The sequence below is a fragment of the Vombatus ursinus genome, unplaced genomic scaffold, assembly GCF_900497805.2.
Source record: "Vombatus ursinus unplaced genomic scaffold, bare-nosed wombat genome assembly UNPS02014826.1, whole genome shotgun sequence".
NCBI lineage: Eukaryota > Metazoa > Chordata > Mammalia > Diprotodontia > Vombatidae > Vombatus > Vombatus ursinus.
The window spans coordinates 11,393,891-11,401,015 of NW_020954604.1; the positions used below are offsets into that span (position 1 = coordinate 11,393,891).

General features: G+C 36.9%; 1 non-coding gene across 1 annotated transcript; it reads left to right on the forward strand.

The window, feature by feature from the left end:
- Positions 1–3,152: 3,152 nt before the first annotated feature.
- LOC114025130 lies at positions 3,153–3,258 on the forward strand. Its single transcript, XR_003567000.1, has one exon. It is a non-coding gene; the product is annotated as a U6 spliceosomal RNA (small nuclear RNA).
- Positions 3,259–7,125: the final 3,867 nt, after the last annotated feature.

Below are 7,125 nucleotides of genomic sequence, written 5' to 3' on the forward strand. Positions count from 1 at the left end.
TTTAAGGAAGTATTTTCTTCAGTGAACTTTTGGACTTCCTTTGCCATTTGGCCAATTTTGCTTTTTAGGGCATTCTTCTCCTCATTGGCTTTTTGGACCTCTTTTGCCATTTGGGTTAGGCTATTTTTAAGGTGTTATTTTATTCAGTATTTTTTTGGGTCTCCTTTAGCAAGTTGTTGACTTGTTTTTCATGATTTTCTTGCATCACTCTCATTTCTCTTCCCAGTTTTTCCTCTACTTCTCTTACTTGCTTTTCAAAATCCCTTTTGAGCTCTTCCAAGGCCTGGGACTGATTCATATTTTTCTTGGAGGCTTTGGATGTAGGAGCTTTGACTTTGTTGTCTTCTTCTGGTTGTATGTTTTGATCTTCTTTGTCACCAAAGTAAGATAATATAGTCTGACTCTTTTTGCGCTGCTTACTCATGATCCCGGCCAATTACTTGAGTTTTAAACTGTTAAGGTAAAAGTCTGCTTCCCATGTGGAGAATGTACTGTCCCAAGCTTTGCGGGTTTGTACAGCTGTTCTCAGAGCTACTTCTAGGGACTTGTAAATTTTCAGTTCTTCCAAGGTGGTATGATAAGAGGTGAGGTGTTTCCTCTCCACAGCCACAACAAGCTCCACCACACCAGCGTTCCTCCTCGCCCCAGGACTGCCCCTCAGAACTGTGACCCAGATCCAAGCACGGGCAAAGCAAGAGAACCCTGCCTCAGCACTGGCAAAGAGATTCCTGCAATCCCTCTCTGATCAGCCACACAATTCCCCCTCAGTCTGTGGACCGGAAGCTCAGGAGGCAGCCGTGGCCCGTGCTCAGGACTTGCAGCTGAAACCTAGCTTCTCTCTCTCACCACAGTCATAGACTTTTCCCACTGACCTTCTAAGTTGTCTTTGGCATTCGTGGGTTGAGACATCTGGAAACCACCACAGCTGTCCCCGATTCAGTCCTCTGAGGCCTGCTCCAGGGTCGCTACGGCCTGTGTGCCCACGCCGAACTGCGCTCCTCTCCCAGCCCTGCGTGATATACCTTTCTGATCAACCATTCAGGCTGTCTTGGGCTGGAAATTTGTTTCACTCTGTCTTTTTGTGGGTTCTGCTGCTTTAGAATTTGTTTAGAGCCATTTTTTATAGGTATTTGGAGGGGTTTGAGGGAAAGCTCAAGCAAGTCACTGCTTTCCCTCTGCCATCTTGGCTCCCCTATAAAGCAATTTTGAGGTTCCATGCCACACCTATTAGACTATCAAAAATGACAAATTTCACACAGATCATGGGAAAACAAAGACACTAGAATATTTTTCTAGCCATTCTGGAAAACAATTTGGAACTTGCCCAGAAAGTTACCACACTGTGCATAACCCCTGACCCAGCTGTACTACCAGGTCTACACTCTAAAGAAATCTAAGGGTGTGTCCTTCCTCCTATTGAGTAACGGCTAAACAAATTATGGCATGCTACTGTAATGGATTATTATTGTATCATAAGAAATGATCAGATGGATAATTTCAGAGAAAACTGGGAAGAATTTTATGAACTGTTGTAAATCAAAATGGACAGAACTAGAACAATTTATACAATGGTGACATTATTAAGGAAAAACAACTCTGAAAGACTGGACTCTGATCAATGAATTGATGAGCCATAAGTCCAAAAGAATGAAGATAAAACATACTTAATAGAGACAAACATTTCCTGATACACAGATGATGAACTCAAAATGCCGAAAGTAATACACATTTTTGGACATGGCCAATATGGGAATTTGTTTTGCTGCATTGTGTAGATAGGTATCAAGGGATTTGTTTCTTGGGTTTGTTTGCTTTTTTTAAAAAAAAATTCCAAAGAAGGGAAGGATAGTAAGAGGGAGAGATACTGATGAATAAAACAGTTGTTACTTGAAAAATAAAATAATTAACTATTAAAAAGGAAATGACTGTAACGTAAAAACAAAAGGCATTGATAATTTTGGGAAGACTTTTTTTCCACACACTTATAACTTTAAAAAGATAGCTATATTTTTTTTTCTTCTGGATTTTTTTATATGATCTCTTGTACTGCTAATCCACTTTGGAGATTATTCTGCTGAATTGTATAAGGTGCTTGTCAAAATCTGATTTTTGCCATGCTCCTTTCTAGTTTTCCCAGCAGTTTCTTCTGAATAGGGAACCCTTCCTTCTGTAGTATTTATTTGGGGATTTACTGAATGCTAAACTATTGTATTTATTTGTTTCTAGATCTTGCTTATTAAATTATTTAACTTATCTAATTTTCTAGTGTTTTATTTTTAAACCAGTACCAAAAAGATTGGTTGATTGCTGCTTTATAATATAACTTGAAATGTTAATGCTATGCCCCCTTAATTTATAATTTTTTCATTTCTTCCTTTGAAATTCTTGAACTTTTCTTTCTCCAAATGAATTTTGTTGTTTTTTTGCTAATACTGAACTCATTGTCTTTTCCCCTAAATCCTCCCTTCTTCCAAACTTCCTGATGTCTTTCAAAGGCACCACCATCATTCCAATTTCCCACATTCATAACCTTGGCATTTTTGTAGAGTCCTTATTCTCCCTCACCCTATATATCCAATCAATTGCCAAATTTTGCTGTTTCTACTTTCACACATCTCTTATGTCTAGTTCTATTTTATCCTAGAGGCAATAGGAAGCCATTGGAATTGATTGAATAAGAGAGTCATATGGTCAGGTCTACATTTAAGGAAAATTACTTTGGCAGATATGTGTAGAATGAACCAGCATCACGGTGGGGGGGGGGGGGGCGCCACGGGGGGGGGAGGGGAGTTATACTCGAGGCAGGGAGATCAATTAGGCCGATGTTGCAATAATCCAGGTACAATAGTGCATTGTTGATGGAGCTATGAATTGGTCCAATAATATGGGAAAGAAATTTAGAACTATGCACAGAAAGTTACCAAAATGTGTATACCTTTTGACCCAGCTGTACTGCTACTAGACCTATACCCAGAAGAAATCAAAGAAAAAGGGAAAGGATCTATAGATAAACAAATAAATTATAGACATTCCCTTCATGACAGCCCCAAATTGAAAACTAAGGAGGGGGATTTCCTATTAAAGAATGGCTAAGTAAATTGTGGCATATGGATATAATGGAATATTATTGTACCATAAGAAATTATGAAATGGTGCTTGCCTTGGCAGTGCATATACTATGATTGGAACAATACAGAGAAGATTAGCACGACCCCGAGCAAGGATGACACTCAAATTAGTGAAGTGTTCCATATTAAAAAAAAAGAAAGAAAAAAGAAAGAAAGAAGGAAAAAGAAATTATGAAATGGGCAATTTCAGAGGAAACTGGGAAGACTTTTATGAAGTGATGAAATCAAAGTGAGCAGAAATAGAATAATTTATACAGTAATAACATTGTAGAGAAAAACAACTCTAAAAGACTTTAGATATCTGATCAACGCAATGATTAACCGCAAGAATGAAGATAAAATACAACACTCATCTCTGACAGAGAAGTAATAAACTTAAAATGCAGAATTTTTGAACATGGCTAAAATGAGAATTTATTTTACTGGACTATGTAGATATGTTTTGGGGGATTTGTTTTTCTGATTTTAAAAAAGTGCTCAATGGCAGGGAGGGGAAGGGAGGAACAGATTAATTATTTGGAAGAAAGAAGAAAGAAAGAAAGAAAAAATATTTTTTAAAATAACCCAGGTGAGAGGTGATAGAGTCCTGAATTAAGGTAGTAGCTATGTGAATGGAGCAAAGGGGTTTGACATAAGAGATGTGTGAAAGTAGAAACAGCAAAATTTGGCAATTGATTGGATATATAGGGTGAGGGAGAATAAGGACTCTACAAAAATGCCAAGGTTATGAATGTGGGAAATTGGAATGATGGTGGTGCCTTTGAAAGACATCAGGAAGTTTGGAAGAAGGGAGGATTTAGGGGAAAAGACAATGAGTTCAGTATTAGCAAAAAAAACAACAAAATTCATTTGGAGAAAGAAAAGTTCAAGAATTTCAAAGGAAGAAATGAAAAAATTATAAATTAAGGGGGCATAGCATTAACATTTCAAGTTATATTATAAAGCAGCAATCAACCAATCTTTTTGGTACTGGTTTAAAAATAAAACACTAGAAAATTAGATAAGTGAAATAGTTTAATAAGCAAGATCTAGAAACAAATAAATACAATAGTTTATTCAGTCTGGCCCCAACCTACCTTTCCACCCCCATTAGACATTACTCCTCATGCTGAACTCTGCCATCCAGTCAAACTGCCCTTCTCTTTGTTTCTCACAAATGACAGCTCCACATGCCAACTCCATGGCTTTGCCCTGGCCATCCCGTGTGCGTGGAATGCTCAGTAACCGGAGAGGTTTGGGCTGTCTCTCTTTTGCCATCGGGGGAGCCTCCACCAGCTCAGTTTCTTTCATTTGTTAGGAGGCCAGTGACTAGTGACTTAGTTCCATTTAACCACTTAAAACCAGGCAGCCTTTACAAAGGCATATTCAAAGATATAGCAAGAACAAATGGACAAGCATGGCTCCCAGCTCCTCTGGGGCTCTCTCGGTCTCTGAGGGAGATTAGGTTGAAGATTTAACTCAGATCTTACACAGCATTGGTCCTACCACATTCATGTCCGAAGGCAGCATTGATGCCAGATGAGTCCTTCCAGTGGGATAGGACCCCAAATGTCACCCCCAAAGATTCTTTTTCCTGGGTCATTGCTATTGCTGTGGCTAAGGGCAGGACTGAATTCCAAATCCCAGATTCCCATGGCTTTTTCTCCCAATCTTTGAAACTGCCAAGGTCAGAGACTCCACTCCCTGCCCCTAAAACAGGACAGAATGGGCAGCTAGGTGGCGCAGTGGATAGAGCACTGGCCCTGGACTCAGGAGGACCTGAGTTCAAATCCAACCTCAGACACATAACACTTACTAGCTGTGTGACCCTGAGCAAGTCACTTAACCCCACTGCCTAACCAAAAAACAAAACAAAACAAACAAACAAACAAACAAAAAAACAACCCAGGAAAGTTAAAGGAAAAGACCAAGGAGGCCCCATTTCTCAGGGAGCAAATGGATTCAAAAGGGAAGAGGCCTAATGGCCCTTCCCCTTATAGTATAGTCTCCCATCAGACACTATGAATGAAGAAGTCACCTCATTCCTCCAGATGCAAATGCAACAAAGTTGGACTAGAGCTGACTCAGGCCTTTTTGAAGATGTTTACAATTCTTGCTACACAGCCAATGGAAAAAAGCTTCTCCCACCCATGTGATGGGCCAATTGGAACCTGCTATAGAATGTCTATGCATGTTCCAGTGTCTCCAAATCACTTTCCTTACATATCATCATAATTCTCCAGGAATCAACTCCCTATAGTCCTCCATATGGAAATGCCATTCTTAGAAAGCTGATGGGGTCTCTATATGTACCAGCCTCTCATTACGTTTATATTGCTCTATAGGTTTTGATATGTACTTCTTGCCTCCACTTTTAGAATGTGAGCTCCTTGTGAGCAGTAATTTCATTTTTGTCTTTGTGTCTCTAGAATATTGTCTGGCACATAGTAGGTGCTTAATAAATATTTGCTGATCAATAAATAATTCTGCAAAGCAATTTCTTGATGTTTTGATTAGTATTATACTAAATCTGTATATTAATTTAAATAGTATGATCATTTATTTATCATTTGTTTTAGAGTTGATTGTCATAGCTTCTATTGGGCATGGTCTGATTTAAGGCAATAAGGGGATTGCTCTATTTTGTCAAAAAAATTTTCTGCATCTACTGAAATAGTTGTTATTAACAATGTATGATTGATTATATTAAGTAATTGATGTTCAGTGTTCCCTTGTATAAGCACAACTTGGTCATAATGAATAATTTTTAGGATATGTAGCTGTAGTCTCTTTGTCAAACCTTTATTTAAAATGTTTGCATCAGTATTTCTTAGTGCTATTAATCTTAGTTTTCTTTTTCTGCCTTATTCCTTCCTAGTTTGGACATGGGGACTATACTGGTCTCTCAAAAGGAATTTTATAGAATGCCTTCTTTCTCAATTATTGAGAACAATTCAAAAAATATAGATATTAAGTATTTTTTAAATATTTTATAGGATTAAAATGAAAATCCATCTAGATCAGGGTGTTATTTCCCATTTTAATAGTTCTTTTATGGCTTACCAGATTTCTGTTTTGGAGATTGGATCACAGTTTCTTATTTTCTTAATCTGAGTATTTAATATGTATGTGGGTAGTCATCCATTTAAGTTCTCAGTTTTCCTAGTGTATGATTGTGTGTAATAGTTTCTGATAATCCATTTATTTTCCCTCTATTCATTGCAAATTTGCCTTGTTAATTTTTTTTATTTTGGCAATTTGACTTTCTGGTCTATTTTTTAAATCAAATTAGCTAGTGGATTATTGATTTTGTTGTTTTTTTAAAAGCACTTGCTTATCAGTACCCTTTATTGTTTATTTCATCAATATTTCCTCTGGATATTCAAATATTTGTTCTTGGGATATTTATTTACTTGCTAGATTTTTTAATCATAGGATCAATTTCTTAAACTTCTTTTTTCATTTAAAATATATTATTTCAATAATATAAAATATATTATTTCAATTTAAAACATTATTTCAGAAATATAAATTTTCATCTGAGGACTACTTTTTTTTTAGTATTTTTTTCCAATTACATGTAAAGACAATTTTTAACATTCATTTTTTGAAAGATTTTGAGTTCCAAGTTTTTCTCCCTCCCTCCTTTCCTTCCCCCCTCCCCAAGATGGCAAGCAATCTGATATAGGTTGTATATGTGCAATAATACAAAACATATTTCCACATTAGTCATGTTGTGAAAGAAGAAACAGAGCAAAAGGGGAAAAAAAACCACAAAAACAAAAAATTTTAAAAAAGTGAAAAGAGTATGCTTCAATTTGCATTGACACACCATCAGTTTCTTCTCTGGATGTAGGTAGTATTTTCCATCATGAATCTTTTGGAATTGTCTTGGATCATTGTACTGCTGAGAAGAGCTAGATCAATCATGTTGCTGTTACTGTGTACAATGTTTTCCTGGTTCTGCTCACTTCACTCAGCATCAGTTCATACGTGTCTTTCCAGGTTTTTCTGAAAT